The 27,511-nt window shown below is 42.1% G+C and overlaps 1 protein-coding gene across 13 annotated transcripts in view; it reads left to right on the forward strand.

Annotated features, from left to right (window-relative positions):
* LOC26536261 (unconventional myosin-VIIa) overlaps positions 1-27,511 on the forward strand; it is an 893,412-nt gene that overhangs the window by 385,038 nt on the left and 480,863 nt on the right. The gene's annotated exons all lie outside the window — the stretch shown is intronic.

Genomic DNA, 27,511 nt, shown 5'->3' on the forward strand with positions numbered 1-27,511 from the left:
GGACTGTGTGGTCCTTACCAGGCTTTGGAATCATTATGATAATCGACCTCTTCCAACGTTGTAGAAAGTAACCAAGGTTGGTGATGGCATTAAAGAGCTTGGTTATGTAGCGAACTGCAGAGTGTGGCAGCTGGATGATCATTTCCGGTGTTATAAGGTCGCAGCCGGCGGATTTTTTCGGGCTGAGATTGTCTTTGATAATTTTAGTTACTTCTTTAGGACGTGTTGCTGGTGGCAGTTTACGGGTGAGGACGGTAGCGCGAAAGTGCTAGTAGCCTGGTTTGGCGTGAACACATTTTGTGGGTGAGCGGCAAATGTGGTGGCTCTGTCTGCATCACTACGATCCCAGTTTCAAAAACGGTTTCAGTCGGTGGGCGAAGAGTTGAGTGGGCTCGCCACAGTGACTTTTGTTTTGTGGCTGTTGGTGAGAGTTGCTCTATGTATCGGCGCTGATCGTCTTCCTCCTCTTGTTTCAGAGCGTTGGCCAGTTTCCGTGTGGCTAGCTTTAGCTTTTGTTTTGCAGTTGGGGATCTGGAAGATTGCCATTCTCTGCGTAAGAGTCGTTTTATGTTGACGAGTTGCTCGATTTGTACGTTGGTCTCTTTTGAATTAATTGTAGTATTTGTTATTTTGGGTGTTGCAGTAAGAGCTGCTGCAGTAAGGATGGATTGCAATGCACATGTGCAGCTCTCTATATCAGATTCAGTATTGAGTTTTGGGCTTAGCTCAATGTGTGATCTTATATATTTTTTATACCTGAGCCAGTTTGTTTTGTGAGAAGTCAATCTGTATGGTGGCTTCACGTTTTTTGCGTACCGGCGGAGGTGAATTAGTACAGGCGAGTGATCAGATGACCAATCCGGCAGACATTCAGCTTTAACCAAACTGCGGGAAATATTTTTCGTAACTGCGAAGTCGATCAGGTCAGGCAGCTTATTGAGGTCTGATGGCCAGTATGTAGGACTCCCGGGGGAAACATGGGCAAGTTTTTTAGTGGCTTATTATGGTCTTATAAAGCTGTTTTCCTTTTGGGTTCACAAGTCGCGATCCCCAGTGTGAGGAGAGTTGATAGATGTGGCCTGAAGATGATTTTCCGCCAATTCTTTGTAAAAGTGGTGCTTCAAACGGTTCCTTATAAGTATGGCGGTGCCACCGTGTGCTTTTCCGTCGGTATGATTTGTACCATAGAAATGGTAGTCTCTTATTTGAAAATCGTATTTGCTTGTGAGATGAGTTTCCGAAAGAAGCATTACGTCGATGTGCTTCTCATGTAGGAATTGAGCTAGCTCAAGTTTGCGCTGTGAAACGTAGCTATGCGTAAGGTAGCCATTATTTATTTGATTGTTGGGCTACAAGCATTTGTATCAAAAGGTTTTGATTACGCATCACGTCTTGAATGGTGGTCTTCATAAATGTCATAAATTCCATCATGCTCTCTTGTAGGGCTTGCATCATAGCTTCAGTTTTTGTTTCCTGCTGCGCAGCTTGGTTATGGTTTTGCTGTGTGTCTAATTTTGTGTGCACCTTATGTGGGGTTCGAGAATTTTGGGTTGGAAGCGTCATACCGGATTTTAAAACGTTTGCAAATGTTATCTTGTTAGTGTTGGATGTGGGCCAGGGAGCGAAACTTGCTGCTTTCGAGAAAAGTACTTCAGGATTTGTTTCTGATGGTGTCAGCGTAGCTGTTCCTTGGTGTGTCCGCGCCGTGTTCATTCTTTTGTGAAGACGGATTTTCAGCTCTTTGTAGATTGGACAGCCTCTGTAGTTTGCTGTGTGATTGCCCCCACAGTTATTGCATTTTTTCTCGCATCCATTTTCTTTGTTAGTTTGACAGTGTTTGCTGTGATCCTACGGTGCAGATGGAGCTGGAGTTTGAAAATTGGGTGAACCTCGTTTTTTCTAGGAGGCTTGTTTTCTGGTTCAAGCTCAATCTTGAAGAATGGTTGGGGCTGCCTGTTTCTGTTTCTGATATTGAATACGCTTTTGGAGTAAAATCCCTTTTCCTTTAGCGCCTAAGTTATCTCTTCGGGCGTAACATCAGACTCAATGCCCTTCAGTACTACTTGCAGGCCCTTGCTGCTTTTAAGCTGGTATGTGTAGAAGCAAAGACATTAGAATAACAAGATGCGTAACGCCATACGATTTTTTTGCACACGATTTTTTCGTGGTGGCTTTTCAAGTGGCTCCAGGCTCTCTCGAAATTTTGTTCAAAAGCCAGTGAGCGGAGAGCTCTAGAGCCAGCAGCTCTCTTGTACGCATACAGCGACAGCCGACCACTGTATTGGTGCACACGTATGCACATGCATTGTAGAAATGACAAAATATGCCCTTCATATTAGAAGTTCTTAGACTTTAAATCTATATTATTTTTTATAAATTGTCACCACTTAAAATCTCTAGTTTTGCATTGCCTTAACATAACAATTATTTAAATTCAACATAGAAATAATAATAGCACAATCTATGTACCTAATAATGCATAATAATTTTCAAATATGATTTTATATTAGAATAGTTTTCATTAGAGTATTCAGCGTGCGACGTGTGAAAAATATAAGACGTCAATGATTCTTCGGTGCTTATGTCCGCACTTCGTGCATCAATGAAATCAATTTTGCAATAAAGAGTTTTCATATTTTTATTTATTTTATAATTAATATTTTAGTTTATGAAATATTTTAAATGTAATTTCTTTTTTTTTTTTGAAAATTCTTTGTTTTAAATTACAGTAGTTTTAATAATTTACTTTATATACATTTTAATTATTTATTATAGTTATTTAGTCAAATTACTAGTATAAAAATTTTAAGTATTTAAAATGCAAATAAGATTCACTTAAATTTTTAAAAAAGCGCGCAATTATGGGTGGTAAGAAATGCTCTACGAGTAACGAGTATAAAAAACTTCTTTCAAACCAAAACATTAATCAAATTTGTTTCTTAGATCAAAATTGATTTCGGCCCTAAAATCGTCTTCTAGCATAAGCACGCACACATGCACACGATCTCCTTTATTGTTTTTACTCATACAAGCAAGACAATTCTATTTTTAGATTTTAACGCTCACGATTTTAGGCGAGCGAAAAGAGAGCAAATTTGGTCGTCACCAAAAAAGTGGCTGCATAGTGCAAAACCAATGTATGGCCGTTACGCATCTTATTATTATAATGTCTTTGGTAGAAGCCTATTTTTTGTTCGGTAAGATAGTTTGTGACTTTTCTGTAGTTGTCCTCCGTTTTCGTTTGAAGTTTGATATCATTGATAGTACCTCTTACGAGGGGAATTATATGAAAGCTTTCTTTTCCAATAAGGCCAATCAAAGCATTTCACTTTTTAATTTCGGTTTAATCGGCCTTATGCATTTTATATAACCACTTTTAATAAGATTAACCAACTTTATTCTTTGCTTGCAACTGACGAATCTTCCAATACTATATTCATATTTCTGATCGGGACTCTCATACTCAATCGTAAGTATTTGATTCTCAAAATTGTTTTCTTCTGTTTTCATTTCAAAATTTTGTTTCCGAATTTTTCCTAAACAGTTTTCTTGTCTTACAAATTTTAGGATTTCCATTCATTTCATTTAGTTTTTCCCTTTTAGTTTCTAGACAAGCGTTTTTAGTTCTTTTTCCGATAGTCAGTTTCATGTTACATTCTCTTAAAAAATCTCTTCCTAAAATAATCGAAAAGCCCATAGATTCGTTATCTACCACCATTAAATCGCATACAACTTCTTTATTTGAAAACCAAATTAAACATTTTACACCTCCAAGAATCTTAAGTTTGCTGTTCTTTATTCCAGCGAAACTTCTGTTATTTATTTCCTTTAATTGTATCTGCACCGGAACGTATCCTTTTTTTATAAGGCTTATGGGGCTTCCCGAAGTGTCGGATAAAAATATTATTTTCATATAACTTACATCTCTCGTTTTAGTTTTCGTCCCTCTCTAGCTATTACAGTTGTAGCACTTAATATTGCGTCTCTGAGTTTTTTCAGCAAGCTTCTGTTCCTGTGCGACCCGTCGTATGACTGGCATTTTTTGAAGCTCGACACCGTTGATTGCTTTTAAAACTTCAGTCCTCGTCGAAAAATTCTTTAGTTTCTCCATACTCCGAAGGTTTACATCAGGAATTCCAGATATGATATATTCAATCAACTCGTCTTTATCCAAGTCTATTTCATATCCCAAAGATTGCATTTCCTGGAAATATTCGTCGAAGTGTTGTCTTCTTTTCCAGGTGCATATCTGGAGTTTTCGCCTCGTAATCATTTTCGATCATTTTTTCTCAAAATTTTTGGCCATTTGATTTAGCATAAAATCGACCGATTCTGCCATTAACGTAGGATTGGCAGTCAGCCATTCCCATGCTTTGCCTTTAACTTTGTTAAAATTTACCGCTCGCATTACATTGTCATCTACACTGTAAGTTTTCCGAACATTGTTGATTATTGTGCGTCAGTCAATGAATTTCTTGTCACCTTCAAACACGTGTACCAGTTCCTTAAGCAAATTCAGGGATATTTTGTTTCCAGCACCTTCTACATAACTATTTTGAGTTTTTATATTGGCCAATTCTATCTCCAATTGTCGAATCTTCTCATCCTTTTTGAACGTTTCAAAATGTTGTAAAATAACATCTAAGTCGTCAATTCCTTTTTGTACGTTTCCATTTCCCTTTTCGTTGTCGTTTTCATTTCTATTTCCCTTAGCATCGTCTATTTCCATTACGTTTTAGATCTCCTTTCCGTCGTTGGTTTCCTTTACGTTGTCATCTTTCTTTCCATTGTCGTTTGTGCTTTTATCAGAATTTTTCTCAGAATTCTCCATTTTGTGGAATTTAGTGTCTTTACAATTACTTCTCAACTTTAGCAAGCTGTGTTCGATTTGTCGTTTTCGTATTCTTTGTAGCCTCCAGCACACTCCTGGTGCCCGAGTCGCTCAAATTATTCAAAGAGCACAAACTTTGCAGTTCTTTTTTGAGTAGGTTTTTTATGAGTGCCGCTGACATGGACACATATGTACATATGTCCGCTTTCCAAGATCTGTCTATTTGGCAATTATGGCCCGATTTTTTAGGTGTGTTCTGAATATTATAGGTCACTATTTATATTAGTTTACTTTATTATCCCATGTGGTTCACAGTAAGTTAACAAAAAAGCAATATATATTATTCGACGCCAACCAGACGAAGATATCACCGATCTCACTTATCGATCGATATTTTTTTTCTCAACCGATAATTTCGATGCACAATGGCTCCTTATACGAGGGTCGTTTGATAAGTCCGTGACTTTTTGAATAAAATATATTTTTTTCGTCAAAGAAGCGTTTTATTTCTCAACATAATCTCCTTTTAGCTCTATACATTTAGTCCAGCGTTTTTCCAATTTTTTTATTCCTTCCAAATAATAGGTTTTCTCAAGGCCCTCAAAATAGTCGTTTGTTTCTGTGATGACCTCTTCATTTGACCCGAATCTCTTACCGCCGAGCCATTTCTTCATGTTTGGAAACAAAAAATAGTCACAGGGGGCTAAATCTGGAGAATATGCTGGATGGGGTAGCAGTTCGTAGCCCAATTTATGAAATTTTGCCATGCTGACTACACACGTGTGCACCCGTGCATTGTCCTGATGGAACAGCACTTTTTTTTCGCCAAATGCGGTCGTTTCTGCTTCAAATCAATATCGAATCTGTCCAAAAGCTCTGAATAATATTCGCCGGTGATCGTTTTACCCTTTTCAAGGTAATCGATGTGAATGATACCTTGTGCATCCCAAAAAACTGTGGCCATGACCTTGTTGGCCGACAGACCCACCTTGGCCTTCTTTGGTGCACGTTCACCCGGAGAAACCCACTGTCTTGATTGTTCTTTGGTCTCTGGTGTGGTGTGGTGGATCCATGTTTCGTCTACGGTAACGAAACGGCGCAAAAATTCGTTTGGATTGCGGTTGAACATCGCCAAACACTCCTTTGAAATGGTCACACGGTTGCGCTTATGGTCGTGTGTGAGCAATCGCGGCACCCATCGCGCGGAAAGCTTTTTCATGTCCAAATATTCATGTAAAATGTGATGTACCCGTTCAGTTGAGATGCCTACAGCCTCAGCTACCTCACGCACTTTCATTCTCCGATCATCCAATATCATTCCATGGATTTTGTCGACGATTTCTGGCATGACGACCTCTTTTGGGCGACCTGAACGTTCGGCATCACTTGTACTGGTACGACCACAACGGAACTCAGTAAACCATTTCTTAACCATTGAAATTGATGGTGCAGAGTCCCCATAATATTTATCAAGTCTTTCCTTGGTTTCGGTGATGGATTTTTTACGCAAAAAATAATGCTTAATTAGCACACGAAATTCACTTTTTTCCATTTTCGTTAAAATTCACGAGATCGTCTGCTTTCAATGCCTATAAAACGCAAACCAAAAAACGCAGCTTTCTCAAAATTTTACAGTCAGCTGTTAATCGATAACTGCTGACAGGAGCAGTGTTGTATTTAGAGCAGGTGCGCGGCAAATACAAAAAGTCACGGACTTATCAAACGACCCTCGTATTCTAATGTTCACACTATCGTAATGCTATATTTAATCTATATATATATATATTTAATTATATATCTATAATCTATATTTAATCTATATATCTACTATATACAATAATGTTAATATGTTCAATAAGGTATTTCTACTATGTTCCTACACTCCTGAATAATCAATGCAAAATCTAACACAGATGTTTCATTGGTTTAGGTCAATGGCTATTAGGCAGATGGTGTGAAAATAGTTCTGGTTTATGACGGTGTCTGCGATATCAGATGTAGATAGATTGCAGGCAGATCAGTATGTTGGTTTAGGAAGCAGTGGATATCAGCTGTAAATGAGTTATATAACATTTTCCGACCAACGTGGGCCAAGCAACAGCATGATAACAGAGAAACCTTGAAGGCTTGGCTCAAACCAATAAATGAATATAGCCATAGCATCAGCTATCCGTAAATTCTGTGCTATTATCCTGTGCCAACTATTAATGCTCTTCTGTTTAGATATAGGAGTTTACTTTAGGGTACCTTTCCTTTCTGTGCCATCGAAAAAGGCAGACGAGCAGTTATTACAAAATATTGAAGATTTGACTCAGATCGGAAAAAAAACGTAATGATCGCTCGGCTGTTATATTTTTTTTCCCAAGGCACTAGTGTTGCAAGACCCCAGAAATACATCTAAAAGCTATGTGAATTGCAAGTGGCCAGAAAGTTTGATCTCAATACGTATCTGTTACCTGAAACTTGTAAATGCAATATAATGCTTTTACTTTCCGTTGCTTGCCATTAGTTATTTAACTCTCAGTTCGCAATCATGTAGACCTGATTTCAATAATCCAGTCATCAACTCTACTTATAGACACGGCAAGCAACGTACCCAATTTTATTTAGTAAGCCATAAAATGTCAAATTCCGGAAAACGAGACTCTTCCACGTTGACAGTTTTTGGCGGTTTGTGGGCGTTAGAGCGAGCGTGTCAAAAAGTTTTTTGGCGAATCAATTGCTTCGCGCAAGCCTAATGTAGGTAGATAACAAGAGACGAAAGAATAAGCGCCGTACAGATAAATTCATGCGAGAATAGCGGTTTGCACTATGGGCATCGCATCTGCCACTACTGACTACTTTGGTTTACAATATTACGAGTATGAGATTAGTCTACTGCACAGTTTTGGCGGCTGCATGACCTAACAACTATAAAAGAATGAAAAACTATCAACACCGCTTTCAAAACTCTGGGCGTGGCAGCATTCAGCGAATTTTCGACGTTAGAGTGGGCGTGGAAAAAAACTTTTTTCAAGTCGTCGATAGAAATTTACAATACTAACAAAAAATGAAAGGGCGGTGCGTGGCGTTAGAGTGGGCGTGGTAACATGGGTCAACAAACTTGCGCTTTGTCTATGCCCCTGGAGTCTGCATCTCAACTTTCTAGTTTCTACCTATCGACGTTCATACGAGCGGACAGACAGACGGGCGGACATGGCAAAATCGACTCGGCTATTGATTTTAATCAAGAATATATATACTTTATATGGTCGGAAACGCTTCCTTCTGCCCGTTACATACTTGTTAACGAACCTAGTATACCCTTTTACTCCACGAGTACCCGGTAAAATTATTTCTAGGTGTTTGAAATAATTCGTAGCGTTTTACAGACAAAAGTAAATACTCTGCTGGAAGCTACTGACATAGCGAGTCTGGTCGTTTTCTTTGAGTCGTTTTCTGACCGTCAAAAAGTCGACTTCGAGGGATATGGACAACTCCAGAAGTGTTTGGCACGGGTCATCATCTTTTAACGTCACCAGATCTTCATCTTCGAACTTTTTTGGTTGTCCTTGTCTTCCAAGTCAAAATTATACACTTTTAAACCGCCCAAACCACTTTCTGCATGTTTGCCCAGCGATAGCATATTCACCGTGTACATCCACTAAAATACGATAACTTTCCGCGGCACTTTCTTCATGTTAAAATAATGAAATAACACTCCCCACAAAAACGATTTTAAAGGCACAAACTTCGACATGTTTCTAAAGAACACAATAAGGATATGTAATACACTGGTAGAGATGCGCTGTCAGTAGCTTCCAGCAGAGTATTTACTTTTGTGTGTGTGACTATGAATAGTTGCTAGCGTCATCTTTCGTAAAACGAATTAATTCCAACACCTAGTATAAAAAAAACAAAGAGATAAGCAGAAATGCCAATAGTTATTACGCATCCGAAAACTTCTTCTGAAAGTAATATGGAGAATACTTGCTACCTTTTTTTAAACGGTTATGAATAACACTAATAATTGTTATTGTTTAGCGTGCCAGCATATGTAACGGATAGTGTAAGCAAAGAACTTTGTGAGAGTATGAATAATAATAATAATTCGCGGTGTTGGCTGTTTGCCAATCACCGACGGACGCAGGCACGGTGCGGAAGTTTAGCGGATGATCTCCACATTACTTCCCCTCAGAAATCAGCACTGCTGATTGCTGGAACTGCTGGACCAGTAGGCTGATCACTGGCTCTTGAAGCGAGCTGGAAGCTGCACATGACGTCCACTTCGCGTTGTAGTCTATGTTGGCAGCGGGTCGCTGGTTGCTGTAGGTTTCGCTATTTCTTTCTTATTCGATGACGCAGATCCATCTGGTGTAGTCGACCGATCGATTATCGTCAAGCAGTAGCGATAGCGATGGTGGTAGCGGACCAATCAGGTCTATGTTGATGTGCTGGAAACGGGCATCAGGCACATCAAAATTGCTAAGGGCGGCCCTATTAGGGCGATATACCTTACATTGCTAACAATCGAGACAAGACGACGACCATGAGGCGATGTCCTTGTTGATGGTGGGCCATACAAAGCATTCAGTGACCAGTTTGACAGTGGCGCGTTTGCCGAAATGAGCCATACCATGCTGCACGTCGATAACGATTCTGCTCATCGGCGATGGAATGTATGTACGAATACGAGACGATGATACATCACAATATACGCTGATGTTGGAGTTCGGCAGCTGGAGTTTACGCAATGTTTACGCAACGACGATTTGCCCGTCCGATATCTCTTCACAGCTGCTGCAGTTCGTCGTCCGCCTCTTGTAGGCGTGTGAACTTGTCCATGTCGATTTGTCCGATTCCAGCAATGCGGGATAGGGCGTCTGCCACAGTATTGGACGCACCACTAATATGATCGATTTTTGTGCAGAATTCGGCGATAAACGACAACTGTCTCGCTTGTTGAGGTGATGCTTTCTCGAGATTCTGTCGAGACGCATAAATTAACGGCTTGTGGTCGGTATAAATAGTGCAGTCGCGTCCCTCGATCATGAAACGAATGAACTTGACGGCTTGGAAAATCGCTAGTAGCTCCCGATCGTACGTACTGAAGCGCTTTTGTGTTTCCATCATGCGTGTTGGGTCATGCAGCCGCCAAAACTATGCAGTAGACTGATGGCATACTCTTAATATTGTAAGCCAAAGTAGTCAGTGGTAGCAGTTGCGATGCCCATAGTGCAAACCGCTGTTCTCGCACGCATTTATCTGTAAGGCGCTCATTCCTTGTTCTCTTTGTTATCTATCTACGTTAAGCTTGGGCGCTGCATTTCGGCTGTCTGTCCCGCCAATTGTCACTTCTTCGTTTTTCGGCAAAGACTCAACTTGTGCATTTGATATCGCTCTTTGTCGGCCCTAGCTGCCGTAAACAATTCACAAAATAAACAGTATCGGAAAATAAACAAACTTTCTTCGGCTACTTATTATTCGCAACAGCTTTTGAAAAAGCTCAATAGCTAAACATTGGTGACCCCGACGTGATAGTGTTAATTTGCATGCATTAATTAATGCACTTATCCCGTTAATATAAATAATATTAAATTAATATAAATACATTAAATCGCAATCGGTTGGATATCGGATATATATCATTAAGTGCATTGACTCCGCTTGCATTTTCGGCATTTATTTTGTGCTCATCTTCCCGCTGAACCGAATTGAAAGCGATTTGTTGCTATGCCCGCTGAAAGTGACAAAAACAGGGTGACCTTTTTAAAGCGCAAAGCCAATGCGCTGTTCAGCAGGTTGCAGAGGCTACAAACGTCGCTGTCTAATGAGACGCTAAGGGGATACGACGAACCCACTCTTACGGTGAGGCTGGAACAGATTGATGAGCTGCAAAGTGCCTTCAATGTTCTGCATACAGAACTGGAGGAATTGGATTTCGACGAAATTGGAAGTGAAATGAGCGAGAGTTTCGATGAATTCATCGTTGAATTCAAGGCTAGTGTGCGCGCAGAAATAGCCAAACGCAATGTATATTTCGCGCCGCACTCAACGCTTGCCGAAGGTGTTGTGCCCCACCAGTGTAGTAGTCATCAAACGCAGACTCGGCCGAGGCCGATGCTGTTGCCGCCTGTGCAGCTGCCAACGTTTGGCGGAGGCTACGCAAACTGGGCGGATTTTTACTCCGTGTTCACGAGCATAATCGATAGCCATCCGGACCTCTCCAACATTGAGAAATTTCAACATCTGCGGTCATGTTTGAGAGATTCAGCGCTGGAAACTATCCGATCATTGGAGATCTCAAACAACAATTACGAAGCGGCTTTAGAGTTGCTGCAAAAAAGGTTTGATAATCGGCGTCTCGTTTTTCAGGCGCATATCACCGATATTCTGGGTTTAAAGGTAGTACGGAATGGTTGAGTGGCATCGCTTCGGAAATTGTCGGACAAGTTTTACGCTCACATTCGTGCGTTGAAGGGTTTGGGCACCACTGAGCAAATCGCTGGCTGCATCATAGTGCAAGTGCTGCTGCAAAAGCTGGATGCGGCGAGCCAAGCTAAGTCGGAGGAGCTCTTGGAGGATCCGGTCTTTGCCAACCTTATTCCGTCGTGGGAATCGATGGCTGCATTTCTGGAGCAGCGATGTAGGACTTTGGAGGCCGTGGACTGCGCCATGGCAACCTATGCGCCAGCCGTTCAGGTGGGCAGAAATTGTTCGACGCTAGTTGCTACCACCCAAAATTCTCTTTGTTGCATGCTTTGCCATAGTGCAGAGCATGCCATATACTATTGCCCGCAATTTAGAGACTTAGCGCCAGTAGATCGTCTGCGCGAGGCAAAAAGACTAGCACTTTACCTAAATTGCCTAAAGGCAGGTCATCACCTACGGCAATGCAGCTCGAGCCGCTGCCGCACCTGTGGAATCAGGCATCATACTCTGCTCCATCTAGATGGTCCGCCTTCTTCGCAGCCACATGTTCCGGTGTCTTCAAGCTCCCACACTGAGCCTTCTGACCCGCTTTCGACTTCTTCTACTCTAATTGCCCAGGATCTCGGACCTCGAGCTCTTCTGGGTGCAATCGATGGGGAGGAAGACGGTTACCAAGGCCGTGAACAAATGCATCAGATGTTTTCGGATTAAGCCGCGGCTGATAGAACACATAATGGCGGACCTTCATAAGGAGCGCTTGGAAGGATCTCACGCTTTTGAGGTTGCTGGTGTAGACTTCTGTGGACCCTTCTTTCACAAGTTGGATACTCGCAACAAGCCTTCGACGAGCTGAGGACGCTGGTGTGCCACATCTCGGCAGTTATTAACTCCAGACCTTTAGTTCCCATTTCAGAGAACCCTGCCGATCTGGACGTCCTCACCTCGGCGCATTTTCTCAATGGTGGTCCGCCTTCGTCGTTTGACGAGCCAGATATAACGGGCGTAAACTGTAATCGGCTTGACTCTTGGCAGCGCATCTCCTTTCTTCAGCAAATATTTTGGTCGCGATGGAAGGAGGAGTACTTGACGTTGCTCCAGCAGCCCTCCAAGTGGCGCACCCCAAAGCCTGGCGTAGCCGTGGACAACGTCGTTCTTGTTAAGGACGAGAATCTACCCCCAATGAGATGGCCTTTGGCGAGAGTCATGCAGTTGATTCCTGGCAGAGACGGCGTCGTTCGAGTTGCAGAATTGAGGACCGCGTCCGGACTAATAAGGCGGGCAGTGAACAAGCTGTGTCTGCTTCCCCTTGAGGATTCTGTTGGAAGCCAAGCTTCCAACGGGGGGAGGATGTTGGGTCATGCAGCCGCCAAAACTATGCAGTAGACTGATGGCATACTCTTAATATTGTAAGCCAAAGTAGTCAGTGGTAGCAGTTGCGATGCCTATAGTGCAAACCGCTGTTCTCGCACGCATTTATCTGTACGGCGCTCATTCCTTGTTCTCTTTGTTATCTATCTACGTTAAGCTTGGGCGCTGCATTTCGGCTGTCTGTCCCGCCAATTGTCACTTCTTCGTTTTTCGGCAAAGACTCAACTTGTGCATTTGATATCGCTCTCTATCGGCCCTAGCTGCCGTAAACAATTCGCAAAATAAACAGTATCGGAAAATAAACAAACTTTCTTCGGCTACTTATTATTTGCAACAGCTATTGAAAAAGCTCAATAGCTAAACAATGCGCTTAGAGTAGAAACTCACTGGTGAAGCGCTGCTCCGACCGCGTAATTGCTGGCGTCAACATGGAGAGCAAGGCTATTGGGTGCACCAACCGTGCTGCGCTGCCCAAGTCGGTCCTGCAGCGCAAAAATGCCATTTCGGCGTCCTCGGATCAAACTACCAACTACTGGTCGTTCTTCTGTTGCCCGAGATGAGCGCTTGGAGAATGCCTTGAACAACGGCTTCTTGCGGCAGGAAACGGCGGTAATAGTTGAGCATGGCAATGAATCGGCGCAACTCGCATATCTTGGTCGGCTTCGGGAACTCGTTGATCGCATTCACTCGTTCGACCGTTAGGGATATACCGGATGCCGTGATAGAGTGTCGTCGATTTACACAGCCACAAAGTCGAGATCGCCAAGGATGTTGTTCATGTGCCGCTGAAACGTTTGCGACGCATTGCGGAGGCCAAATGTCATTACATTAAACTCGAAAAGTCCGAATGGTGTGATGATGGCGGTCTTCTCCCGATCTTCCGGCGCGAGCGGGACCGATGATAGGAACTCACTCGGCGCCGATGATAGCTTTTGACACATTAGCCACTATGAACGTCCAGTTGAAACGTCGTCGGAGTCCAAGTGTGAGTGCTAGGATTCTCGTCTCGAAGGTGCTAATTGGTGTGCCATTGGCTGCGCATAATTCATGCGTTGACGATGGTTTTAGGTGAGGGAATGCGTTGGCGGGCATTTTTCTATCAAATATTCTGCTGCCTCTTGCGAAATGGCGGTTAGTTTCCCGCTGACCACTTGCAAGGCGATCTGCATTTCCTCGCTTTTCCACCGAACCGATTGTGGTAGAAACAAATGGGGCGGTAGACTACTGAGTCCTTCCCGTAGATCGTATGGTGAAAACTCGGTCGTTGTCGCGTTTAATAATTTCGTATGGTCCGGTGTAAGGAGGCTCCAGAGGTAGCTTTACAGCGTCTATGCGGAGAAATACATGGGTGCATTTGTCAAATCCTTTCAGTAGAACATTTTTTCTTTGATATGGTGCGCTTTGGGAGTTGCTCGAATTTTCTGCATGTCCTAGTTGTTTGAAAACTGCAGAGTGGTGCAGAGTAATATTAGTGAGTGGTACTGATTCTGGCCATCGCGAGAAAAGGTCAATTATGGTAAGATAATAGGGGTAGTTTTGTTGTAAAGGCACGACAACTATGTCCAGGGGGACACAGCGATCTTCTGAGGCCGGGAAAAAAATATACACCATTTGGGGACGTCTTTGTGAATCGAAGGACAGACAACCTTCTGTTTGATTTGACGGGTAGTTCGCGCACTGGGATGAGATAGATTATGGATATATGAGAAAGTCTGTTTGCGAAGTGATAGCGCTAAAAAATACGGAGATTTTGTGTGGATACGTCACGGATAATCGAACTTTCTCCACTGAAACAAACTTTCTTGAGCTCTAAGATAATAGTTTCTTGCATGATGCGTGCCAATTCAGAATTCGAGGCATGGTCCTTGTAACGAACTTATTTTGTTGGTCTGCTCGCTAGGGAATACGTGCGGTTAGCTCAGAAGATCTCGTGTGTTCGTCCCACCAAATTTATATTAAAACGTGATCACCCGGGTACCAGTTTCTTGGATATTTATCGTAGAACCCACGACTTGTACGGTGAGAAGAAAGTCTGTGGGTTTAGGGAAACGTCACCGTTCCCAGACTAGAGTGAACAAGTGCTGAGATCTCAAGGCGTACGCCTCGCTAGCTGCAAGCTCCTGTCCCTTGCTCTGTCCCGGCCGGTCCCGCTAGACGCTTATTCAGTTCCTACCGACGCTCCGCGCAATCGCCCGGTTTACGCTTCAGTTCCTGTATAAACATGCCCATTGAAAGTCGAACGTTCCACCCTACCTTTTCTCTATAGCTGGTGCGGACGGACATGGGTGGTCAGCTTAGCGGCCTCGTTCTGCTATCTCGCCGCTCTCGTCGTCCCGAGTGGTGTGGATCGTGTCGTACGGATCAGAGTTCCTGAGCGTTTAGAGTCCAAGTACCCTGTCGTAGGATACCCACAAATGCTCGAGGGCAAGACATGTCATGAATGGTGTAGATGCCGGACGTAGCTCTGCACAAATTGGAAGCGTTTCGTCATCAGCTAGTAAAACATGGCTGAAGACATGGGCCAACATTAAAGCCTTTACGAACTTTTCCATTTCTATTCGTGATTTATATTCTGTCGGTGACAGAGGTTCTTCAAAAATCTTAGTCTTGCGGAACATATAGGCGAACATTCTAAGCAGTTTGAGTGGTGACGGGAATCCCTCGATGACATCCAGCAAATTGGAAGGCAGTTGCCTTGCATCCTGATGCAAGACTGTATTGTCCAGCTCGAGATGCACATTTTTGGGCCAGTATTCCTCTTCGTCCCTCAGAAATAGTGGTCCAGTGAATATCATTAAATTCCCAATTTCATTGACGTCACTACCTTTAGAAACGATATCTGCGACCGAGTACTCGGAATAACCGATACGGTATAGTTACGCAGCATTGGCGACGTCAAATTTATTGCGTGTTTGGTTTTTCGTTTGTGCTTTGCTTTTTAATAAAAGACATTGTTCACACTATAAACTAATGCGTACACTTAATGAGTTCAATTCGGGTGTTTGAATCTAACTGACTCGCTACTGCGAGGGCATCGCCTTTTATTCATTCTTACATAGGTTCTTATCATCTAATTATATAATGCAGCGCTTGTAAGACGCTGCAGTCTGCGTTGGTCAATGCAGCTGAGATTTATCTTAAATCTATATTTGTGACCTATGACCGCGCTAATCACCTCCCGTGTGATCATATCTCTTAACACTTCGGCAATAGACCACTGCAATCGTACTTATCTGTGGTTGCCACTTATGTTGTCCCCATGTTTATTGCAGCCCATAAATAGAACATATTTATAGGATGTCTACTTATCATGTCTAAACACATCTTTAGACATTCTCCGGGGGGAAAAAGTGTACGGCCAGTAGTTGTCTCTCATTTATGCGTTGCCTCCGGATATAAATGACCATTATAATTATGATAATCGTTGTCAATGCTAGAGCCGAGTGTCCGCTTGCCGTGTGGAAAATCAAGTCATCAATGTGTACTTTGTTATTTTTCAGAGTCTTAATGCGCATTTGAAGATTTTGTAGTTCATTAGTGTTGTTGACAATCAAGTGCTTCAGCGGGACCACGTTCCATGTCTCCTTGTCATCTATAATTCGTAAACTGGGAAAGATAGACATTTCAGACGCTGTCGAAATTACTTTTTGAGGAGTAATTATTGTTGTATCCCCTAATATTGCTGTGCATCCTGCAGGTAGTTGTATAATGCCTTGAGTCATAACTTGATGCTGTTCGTTGCATCTTATATTAGCTGTTGTATTCCGAAACAGTCTAAATAGCCAACGGTTGGATCCACTTATCTCTTTGATGAACGAATTGCCTTGAAATTCCATCATTTCGCATGAGTGTGCCTTGCTTGGTTTCAATGGAGATATTTCGCAAGAGTGATCATCCGCGTTTTTCCATGCCCAATTATTTTCGCAAAGCCATGTTGTAGAATTCTCTTGTCTGCTTTGGTTAATTTCCATTTCAGACATTAGGTGATAAGCGTTTATGTCTGTATTAAACGCAAAATATTTAGAATTCAATTTCGGAATAAGCTTTATTCCGTTTGTCCACAGTGGTATTGGGATTACTTCAAAGAGATCCGTTTCCTGATTGTTGTATATCGGCAATTTTGCTTCAATGAATAGGACATTATCCTTCAACATAGCTTGTGCCTTCATCAGTTTATAGATCAGTGGTAATTGTATAACTGAATTTCCACCCGGTAGCATTTGTTTTCGTCCTAATTTTTGCTTAACTTTTTCGATGAATTCTTCCTTCACTAATGTCCGTTACCATTGAGATCGCTGTTGCTTGTAGGCTTTCTGCCTCTTCAATCCAGTTTCGCACTTGATTTGATAACATAAGGAATTTAATTGACTCCTTATATACCATAAAGTGCTCCTTTATGGTTTTTGCAATAATATTGACTTGTTGGGTCAGTTTTCCCAAATTCCGGTTTGCTTCTATCGTAGTTGTTCTTACTAATTCTTCCGTGGCATTGATGACCGAGGTCTGATTGTCAACATATTCCATTAGATGTTTTTCGTTTTTTATGATCGTTTGCATATTTTCCTGTATTCTATTTGCATTTCCGATATCAAAGAACAGTATAAACCTTTTCTTTCGGTTGGTGCGGTGCCGTAGTATTTTTTCTTTTTCTTTTATGTTGTCAATTTTTGTCCTTATTGTCGTGCCGAAGAAATCGCAGTAGTCCTTGAAGTCTCCCATTTTTTCGCAAACCAGGCGGGATTTTTCCAGGAAGTCCTCTGATTGTTTTATGACATCAAAATAGGCTTGCATGTCATAATAAAACAGTAATTGCCAACTGGATGTAGCGACTTCAATTTTACCAATTTTGTTTACCATAACTGCAGCTTTTGCGTCGATGTCGTAAATTTTCCCAAGTTCTTTGGGAATTTCTTCCGAATTTTTTGTCGCAGTTGTAGCTTGCAACATCAATAAACAGCATAGCACAGTAGCTATGCTTCCAGTGCCATTCCTTTTGCCTTTTGGAACTCGCTGCCTAAGCTTCTTGTCCTTGCGTAGCTGCATTGACTCCGTTCTAGATGGCGTTGCAGCTCCAGCTGGTTTTGCTTCGCTAACAGGAAGTTGACAGATCTTGTTTAGCGATCTTTTTACTTCCCCATCGCTTGTTTTAACCGTGACTACCCGGACTTTATCATCTTGTCCTTTAGTCGTACTAATGATTCTTCCCATTGGCCATCTTGCAGGGTGAGTGTTCTCATGTTTTATAAGAACCAACTGTCCCTCCTTCAGATTTGGCTTTACCTGGGGCCATTTGGTTCGCTGTTGCAATGACACCAGATACTCCTCTTTCCATTTCTTCCAAAAATCACCTCTGATGCGTTGAATAAGCTTCCATCTATCCAAAGAGCTGATTGTCTTAGTTTCGTCAAAATGTTCAGGAGCTCCAATTAGAGGTCTTCCCACCAGAAAATGACCCGGCGTTAATATTTCCTCACCATCGTTTTCGCTCCTTAAAGTGACTAATGGGCGCGAGTTTAGCACTGCTTCGATTTGATATAGCAGCGATGCAAATTCTTCATATGTAAAGCTGTTTTCACCAATAACTCGTTTAAGGTGATGCTTCACTGATGCTACACCGGCTTCCCATAAACCTCCCATGTGGGGGCTTCCCGGGGGAATAAAGTGCCACTTGATGCCTTCTTTTTCTAGTGAAGGTGCTAACTCATTATTGTTTTTAATGGCAGCTACAAATTCTTTGTCCGATACTCTTGAAGCTCCTACGAAGTTTGTTCCATTATCTGAGTATATGTTCTCACTCTTGCCTCGTCTTGCAAAGAATCGTCAAAGAGCCTCCAGGAATTTGTCTGACGAAAGGTCGCTAACAGCTTCCAAATGTATTGCTTTTGTTGCCATACAAACAAATACAAAAATGTATCCTTTATACGTTTTTTGATCTCTTCCCTTTGAGCAGCGAATCTGGAACGGTCCGGCGTAGTCTATTCCAGTATTTTGAAGCGAGTAATCAGTCGTTACTCGATAAACTGGTAGATTTCCCATCAGTTGACTGGACATCTCTTGCTTGTATCGTATGCATACAATACATTCCCTTAAATATTTCTTTAAGGAATTTTGTATGCCAAATATCCAGAACTCCCTCTGAATATAAGTTCTCATAATGTTAATTCCGCCATGCAGAGTTTCTTTATGAGAATCCTTTACAATTAACCAAGTAAATGTGACTTATCCATTATAATTAGATGTTTTACATTATACGGTATCATTGCGTTTTGTATTCGTCCACCAACTCGAAGTACGCCATCACTATCCAAAAACGGATTTAGCGCCTGCAACTTACTCTTTGGTTCTAAAGGTCTTTTGTTTTTGAGTAGTCTGACTTCGTGTCCAAAATCTAGCTGTTGTTGTGTCTTTACCACAGCAATCTTCGCTAGCTTTAATTCCTCCACCGTAAGATGTGACTGCTGTTGCGATTTTCCTCTCAGCTTTGTTATGAAGCGCAATACATACGCCATTACTCTAAGAAGTTTGTCGATCGATGAATACTTTGATAAAAGATGGTTTTGCAGATATTCGGATTTTATCAATGTGGATACCACAACCATTTCCGATTCCTTTTGAGTGGGCCAGTGTTGTGCATCTATAGATAGCCAATTCGGCCCTCTCCACCAAATTTCACAGATTTTAAGAGCTTGCGGTGATATCCCTCTTGAAGCCACGTCTGCTGGATTTTCTTCCGATTTAACGTAATTCCATTTGACATTGGGAATTAGTTTATTGATATCTTCCACTCTAGTTCTGACGAACTTATCTTTGCTGCGCTTGTTCTGTATCCAGGCAATAGTAATGCGAATCACTCCATGCATGCGTTGTAATCTTGTTGCTCCATATAGCCTGCACTTTCGCTAATAACTTTGCTAGTAAATGCGCAGCACATAATTCCAACTTTGGAATTGTTTTCCTGTTTTTTATAGGATTTACTTTGCTTTTTGCTGCTAGCAAGGTAACTCTGCCGCCTACTTTCGTATACACAGCCGCTGCATATGCTTTCTCTGATGCATCGCAGAATCCATGTAGCTCCATAATACCTTTGGAGCATCCAGTCCAGCGTGAAATGCTAATTTCTTCTAAATCTGATAGACCTTTAGCATATTCCATCCACCAGTTTGCTAAGTTGGTTTCCAATTCAACGTCCCAAGTCATCGGTAACTTCCACAGTTCCTGAATGAAACATTTGCCTTGAATCGTTACCGGTGCCAACCATCCTAGTGGGTCGAAAATTCTGGACAACTGTGATAACACTAACCGCTTTGTTATGCGTGTTAGCATTGGGTTTTCTGCCGAAAACGTAAATGTATTCTTCTTCGGATCCCATTGAAGTCCTAAGGTTTTGATCGATTCATTCTCCTCAATGCAGATTTTCTCCGTAGCACCGTCGTCCTGAATGTCGGCTAAAATGCGTTCGTCATTTGCAACCCATTTTCGCAGATGCATGCCGGCCTTCTCCATCACTTGTCTCAATTTCCTTTGAAGTTCATAGCACTCGTTGACTGTGTCTCCACCAGTTATGAGGTCATCCATATAAAAGTCGTCTCTTATTGTTTCTGCTAAGACGCTATCCTCTTGGCAAAACCGGTCTGCCAGCTCTCGTAGACATCGGACTGCTAGAAAAGTTCCGCTGCCGAGGTGCCATAAGTTACGGTTGTTAACTTAAACTCACTGATCGGCAATTTTGGATCATCTCTCCATAGGATATATTGGTATTCTTGGTCTTTCTCAGCAACCTTTATTTGGCGATACATATTTTCAATGTCAGCTACCATAACATATTGCCACTTGCGCCATTTAATTAGAATATCGAATATATCCTTTTGAATCTTAGGACCAGCTATAATAACGTCATTTAGGCTTAGTCCATTTGTCGTTTTTGCGGATGCGTCAAAAACTACTCGTAGCTTCGTAGTTAAGCTTCCAGGCCTGATGATTGCTTGATGGGGTAAATAGTATTTACCTTGACCCGTTGCCTTTACAGATTTCATATGTCCCATCTTAAGGTATTCTTTCATGAATTCGTTGTATGCAGCCCAGTTTTTTGGGTTTCTTTGAAACTTCTTTTCCATTTGCATGAGCCTTGCCATTGCCTGTTTGCGAGAGTCCCCCAGCTTTGCCTCTTGGCGGAATGGAATTGACACCACAAATCTGCCTTCCTCGTTGATGACAGTTGTTTCTTGGAATTTTCTTTCGCATTCTGCATTGTCTGTAATCGTCTCATCGGCTTCATCTTCCAATTCCCAAAAGCGATCCAGGTCCTTTAGATTTATTGTTGTAGTGGCACTTATAATTTTGTGCTTTGCTGCTCGAGTTATATTTCCGGACACAATCCATCCAAATTTGGTTTTTTGTCCCAAGATTCCATTAACGGTTTTTATTTTTTCCATCATAATCAGGGGAAATAGATCCACACCTAATACCATGTCAATTCTGCTTGGCTCGTTGAATCCTGGATCTGCTAGCCTGTAGCCGTTCCACTCTTTGTTGATATCAATATCAAACTTTTTGCTGGGAAGGGCTCTATGGAGTGTTGGTAAAACCAATGCTTCCGTTGATGCTTCTTTGAAGCTGCTTGGGATTTTTGGTTTGATCGTCAGGTGGACACTATTTTTTGATAATTGAGTAGTATGGGAGATACCTTCGACCTCTATAGTACTTCTTACTCTGGGAATCCTTAATATTTGTGCTGCTTCCTCTGAAATCAGCGTCTTCTGGGATCCACCGTCAATAAGCGCCCTCAACTCGTTGTAACCTCCAGCTTAGTGTGTCTTGGCCTTGCTTAAGGCTATTGCTGTTGATACTGCGTTTTGTGTCTTCATGAAGAAGGCTGTTGTGTCTTTTGGAGCATCGATTGCATGTAATTTCCTTTCTGCAATCGATAGCATTATGCTTTCCAAAGCATCTAAAGCACATGCTGTTCTTTTGAACGAATTCTTTTCTTTTTTCGATTGATTGTGCTCTGAATTTGAGACACTTTATCATATCGTGGCCATCCTTAGAGCAAAAGGCACACGATCTAACTTGCACTTCTCTTGTAGCAAGCTGAGCGGCATTTTTGGTAATGGCATTTACTTAGTTGTATTGTTGCTCAATAAACTCTAGTACATCTTGTAAGGACTGTATAGCTCTTGCCTTTTTTACATGCTGTTCCTACAGCTGCAAGGCTTCTGGCGAAAATTTCCGCAGCAGAATTTCAGCTAAAATTACGTCAGCAGAGCTTCCTATTTTTCCTTTTTGCTTTATGATGAATATGCTCTCGGTCGCAGTATCCAAAAACTTCCCTAAATTTTTCTCATCGTTGGGCAGTAAGCACTCCAGTTCCATTAATTTGTTGAAGTGTTGGGAGAATATTTTTCTGCTATTCTCATAGCGTTTGCAGATAAGCTCCCACGCTGCTGCATAGCTAGCCGCTGATCCCGTTATCAAATGGCTAACCACCATTTGAGCTTCTCCTTTTAAGCAGGCTCTTAAATATCCCTGCTTCCTTGTGTTGCTGAGATCCTTCCTGCTGTCTATTAGTTCAGAGAACAGCTCGTAAAATGTTGGCCATTCCTTCGCATTTCCATTGAACGTTGGAAGGTCCACTTTTGGGAGTTCTGGTCGTAGTTGGAACTTTTGAACTGTTCCAACTTCCTCTGAAGTACCATCTTTAGTGCGGCAACATCAGATTGCAGAATGTCTGCCTCATCTTGATCAAAGGCAGTTCTGTCATACTTCTTTTCAAGCAGTTTCAGTGTGTCCGTCACGTTGGACCAATGACTTTTCATCATTGCCAGCTGCTTGACTAGTTCAATCTCACTTGAACTATCCAGGGTTTCGTATATTAGGCTTATCTGTTGCCTCACCCTGTCCGCTCTTCTGTCCACCAGTTGAACCAGATTATCAACTGGACTGGAGCTCCGAGCTGATGCGGAATCTGATAATTTTGATCCACTTGGTATATTTACCTCTTCAAGTGTTTCTACGTTTAATTGCGACTCCTTGTAGGCCTTGACAGCATCCATAGTTTTAATAAATATTTTATCATTAAAATATTGATGATCGCCAACTCCCAATTTTACCAGTGCATTGTTGTTAGTAGTAAATTGGTCTACCAATGCTTCTATTTCTGGTATAGATGCCTTGTCCTTGATGGCTTGCAGTATTTTGTTCTGCAGCACTCCTTGGTCTTGCATCAATTTCACAGATCTTTCCGACAACATCTTGGGAAAACAATCACTGTTTTTTTTTTTTTTTTTTTTTTTTTATTAATTTAAAATCTGTCCATGTGGACAATAATTAAATGTTTGGGTGGGGGGGGCATTAACTTAAGGGATTACAAAGTTGTAGATAGGTCGGGGGTTCATTGTAGTGGGTTATAAGTGGGGGAGATCAAGCGGGTGTTTCCTCTGGAGGCGCCTGGTGGTTTCACTATTGTCCAGGAGGTTGATAGCCAGATGGTTTGGGTGGTTGTCTAGACGCTTGGCGTATCTCGCACTGAATCGGGAGATTTCCTCTGCTACCCACGGTATTCCTAGCTCCTTATGGATTGTCGAGTTCTCGTGGTATGGGTGAGCGTCAGAGATTAGCCTTAGGCACTTGTTTTGAAAGCGCTGTATGCGGATTCGGTTAGAGACGCTTGCAGTGCCCCACAACTGAATCCCATAAGTCCAAATTGGCTTCAGGATGACCTTGTACAGGAGGAGTTTTAGGTTCTCCCTAAGTTTGGACCTTTTCCCGATGAGCCAATGGAGTTGCTTGAGGCGCAGGTCGGCCTGGTGTCGTTACAATCACTGTGACTTATACTTTCTGCTTGTATTCTTTGGCGTGATCCGTTGGAGGATTTTTTGATTGGTCGCCCAGTTGACCTAGCTGTGCCTCGACTCACAGCTGATTGATCAGCCAAAGAAAAGCAAGAACACAATGTTTCACCTTATAGTCCTAGTACTTTAAGGCGTGGTCTTTTATTCTGTGTTTCTTACCACTGGTGGGGGAAACAACAGAATCACTCGAATAACCTTGCTCTTTTTACTTTAAGGCGCTGGTTTTTTCTTCTGTGTTTCTTACCACTGGTGGGGGAAAACAACAGAATTTCTCGAAGGACCAAAATGTTCACACTATAAACTAATGCGTACACTTAATGAGTTCAATTCGGGTGTTTGAATCTAACTGACTCGCTACTGCGAGGGCATCGCCTTTTATTCATTCTTACATAGGTTCTTATCATCTAATTATATAATGCAGCGCTTGTAAGACGCTGCAGTCTGCGTTGGTCAATGCAGCTGAGATTTATCTTAAATCTATATTTGTGACCTATGACCGCGCTAATCACCTCCCGCGTGATCATATCTCTTAACACTTCGGCAATAGACCACTGCAATCGTACTTATCTGTGGTTGCCACTTATGTTGTCCCCATGTTTATTGCAGCCCATAAATAGAACATATTTATAGTTTGTCTACTTATCATGTCTAAACACATCTTTAGACAGACATAGAAAAATAGAAAGATATATATTAATTATTATATATGTATATGTATGTAATTTATTTATTTTATTTTTCAATAACTGTATGCAGAAACCCAATGTTGTTTATAGTATCAGAATTGTTTGCAATAATACATCGTTGTTCGGAAATTAAATTTCTATCATCTAAAAGTGCTCTATTATTAATGTGTTATTCTATTTACACATATATTATGTATGTACATATATTATTTTGTACATATTTACGCAATTTACTAAAGCTTACGATTTCGTCTGCTGCCTATGCAAGCCATGAACGACGAGAATGCCAAAATTTTATCCGAGTACTCTAAATATTTACTCTGCATTCACTCATTCTATCCATTCTGCTTTGGTTTTAATTTCACTCATTTCGCGTACAACGGAAAAAGTACTCAAAAAACCGAACATTTTGAGTGCACTCGTGCACTGGTCGTCTGGTCGATATGCACGAACCGAGGAATCGATATCTCACCCAGTTGAGACAGAGTGCTTTGTAGCATTATCCAAGCTGTGTTTAAAAGGATTGAATTCAACTCATCCCAATCTAACTCATTAAGGCAAAGTTTCTGCAATAGGATCTTTCATTGAATGACAATGGTACTTAAAAAGCCGAGGGGGTAAAACAGCTTCGATGCCACGGACAGTATTTAGAGGGGTCTTTCGTCCACACTATGATCCGCTTCATGAACCATCACTTGACGATACATTTTTTTTATATCGGCAGTCATGGCATACCTGTGCAGCTGGAAGCGGATTAGTAAGGAGTACAACTCTTCTTGAATTGTCGGCCCCACCTGACACGATATTTTGTGACGATGACAAGAAGAATCAAACACGACACGAAAGTTTGTAGACGTACTCTTGATGGGGAATGATAAAATATGGAGTGGAAGGGATTTTGTCAGTAGGCGACATATGCCCTAGGGCAGTTTATTCTTCCATTAATTCCAAGTACATGGTCTTAATATTAGGATCACGAGGCGGCCTTCGCTTAGGCGCCAAAAACTACAGTTTTGAAACATAAAACGAGTTGCCCAACCAATTTGGATCGGACTTAAACGGCAGCCTAATTTAAAACCGACCTGATGAAAACACGTGAGAAGTTTTCCTGTAATGATCTTCACATAACTTGTGTTCAGGTGACAGAATTTTTTTTGGATTTGGCATTCCTCCAGTGACCAAAATTTCTGTTGTGTGCTTTCATTCGATTCTAACGGTTCTTCACTACAACTGAAACCATTCACAAATTGTTTTGGACTGCAGATTTGCATCGGCCCGAGACAAACCAACTAAGAAGGTTCTTTTGTAAAGTTGGATGGTCAGAACGTTGTCTAATTTGACTAACAGCTAGGTTAGCTTAGGTTAGGTTTTACCTACGCACTTAGACCATTAGAGGTCCATAGTGATACCGTATGTGTTTTTCCTTTTACCCGTCGAGGTTCGTGTGAAGTTAATAGTTTCATCAGCCAGAGGCGCTGGTGAATTTTTGTATCCGATGTGGATCGGTGTCGGATAGGTCGGACGTGTCTATCAGGAATCTGCTTCCTAGTTGAGCAAGTCTTTTCGCTTGCAGTGCTGGGCAGTGGCATAGTAGATGCTCTACCGTTTCTTCAATTTCTTCGTCCCTACAGCTACGGCAGAAATCATTATACGGGGCATTTAGTCTTCTGGCATGGGTGCCTATCAACCAATGCCCTGTGATGACTCCCATAGCAGTGCTGAGGTTTGCTCTGGTCAACTTTAAGAGTTTTGACGTTCTTTTTGAGATTATTTTTGGCCATATTTGGCGTGTTAGGCGACAGTGTGTGGTGTTTTCCCATATTGTCTGTTTGTTTCGGTTTAGGTTTTCCCTAAGTAGTAATTTACATGAGGCTAAAGGTATACTCATGTCCTCCATCTCTTGTATGAGAGCTAGTTCATCTGCGATGGAGTTGCCTTCTATGTTCCTGTGTCCGAGTACCCATATAAGGCTGATTACGAATTGTTGTGTCATCTCGTGTAAAGATGAGCGGCAATTCGATACTGTTTTTGAGTGGCTTGAGATTAAGCCAATCGATTTGATAGCTGCTTGGCTATCACTGAAAATTGGTACGTGTGAGCTTTCCGGTTTTATTGCTTTCAAATGCTGTAGGGCCTTATTGCTGCTACTTCGCTGCAATGATCGGGGAGTCTAAACGAGATGCGTAGACCTTTTTGTTCGGAGTAAACTCCTCCTTCTACTCTGTTCTGTAGTTTTGACCCGTCCGTATAGAAGCATATATCATTCTGAGAGCCAGGTGTCTGTGAGTTCCACTCGTCCCTCTCTGGGATAATTGTGTTGAACGGTGTTTGTATGTACTCCGTTGGAATTCAGTAGTCTGTCCCGGAGGGGACTATTTGAGAGTGTTTTAGGATACATGAGTGACCCGCTTCTTGTGGGTTCCACTGTTTGGTATCTCTAAGCCTGATTGCCGCTACTGTGGACTGTTCCAAGCCAGCTAGTTTTGGGACTCAACCTCCCAGATTATGGCATTTAGAGCTTCGTTTGGGGTGGTGCGTAAAGCACTGGTGATGCAGAGTGCCGCGGCCCTTTGCATCTTTGCTAGCATTTTTGTGCTGGATTTCTTTTTCAGGGCCGGCCACCATACCACGACCCCATACAGTAGTATTAGTCTGACGATGGCCGTATATATCCAGTTTACTATATAGTTTACGTGAAGAGTGCTATTGAAGCTTTATTGTATCTGTCTGTGAGGTTCAAGTTCAAGTTTAGTTTCCTGTCAAGTATTACGCACAGGTACCTTGCGCTGCTACTGAAGGAAAGTCTTTGATTGTTGAGGATAGGTTGGACTAAGTCTGGTATATTATACTTCCTAGTTAAGAGAACCAGCTCGGTCTTTGAGGGGTTAATTCCTAATCCGTTATTCTTGGTCCAGCTGGACAAAACACTGAGTTTTTTGCTTATGAGATCGCATAGCGTTTGGCGGTATTTGCCTGTAAAGATGATTGCAACGTCATCCGCATAGGCTATTATCCTGCAGCCCCCCTCTTCCATGTCGCATAGTATCGAGTTGACTGCTATGTTCCATAGAAGTGGGGAGAGGACGCCTCGGATGCACGGAGTGAAGAGGCCGATCCTGCTGCCTAGCCGGCCAGGGATACCTTTGCCTACGCAAGGGGGGGGGAGAATGTTCACGCCAGAAGAGCGCAAACAGTTGAGCGGCAGTGTAAGCGGCCAATGCTTGTACTCCAAGCTCCTCCACGGCTCGCAAGCACCGCTGCTCGCGCTCTCCTTCTCTCCTCTAGCTCTCCCTCCTTCCCGCAAGGTATTCACCACTCCGCGGTCCCGCGGTATTCCCAATGTTAGTTTTAAGTTAGTCTTAATTTAC

This window comes from Drosophila yakuba, chromosome X, assembly GCF_016746365.2.
Source record: "Drosophila yakuba strain Tai18E2 chromosome X, Prin_Dyak_Tai18E2_2.1, whole genome shotgun sequence".
Classification (NCBI taxonomy): domain Eukaryota; kingdom Metazoa; phylum Arthropoda; class Insecta; order Diptera; family Drosophilidae; genus Drosophila; species Drosophila yakuba.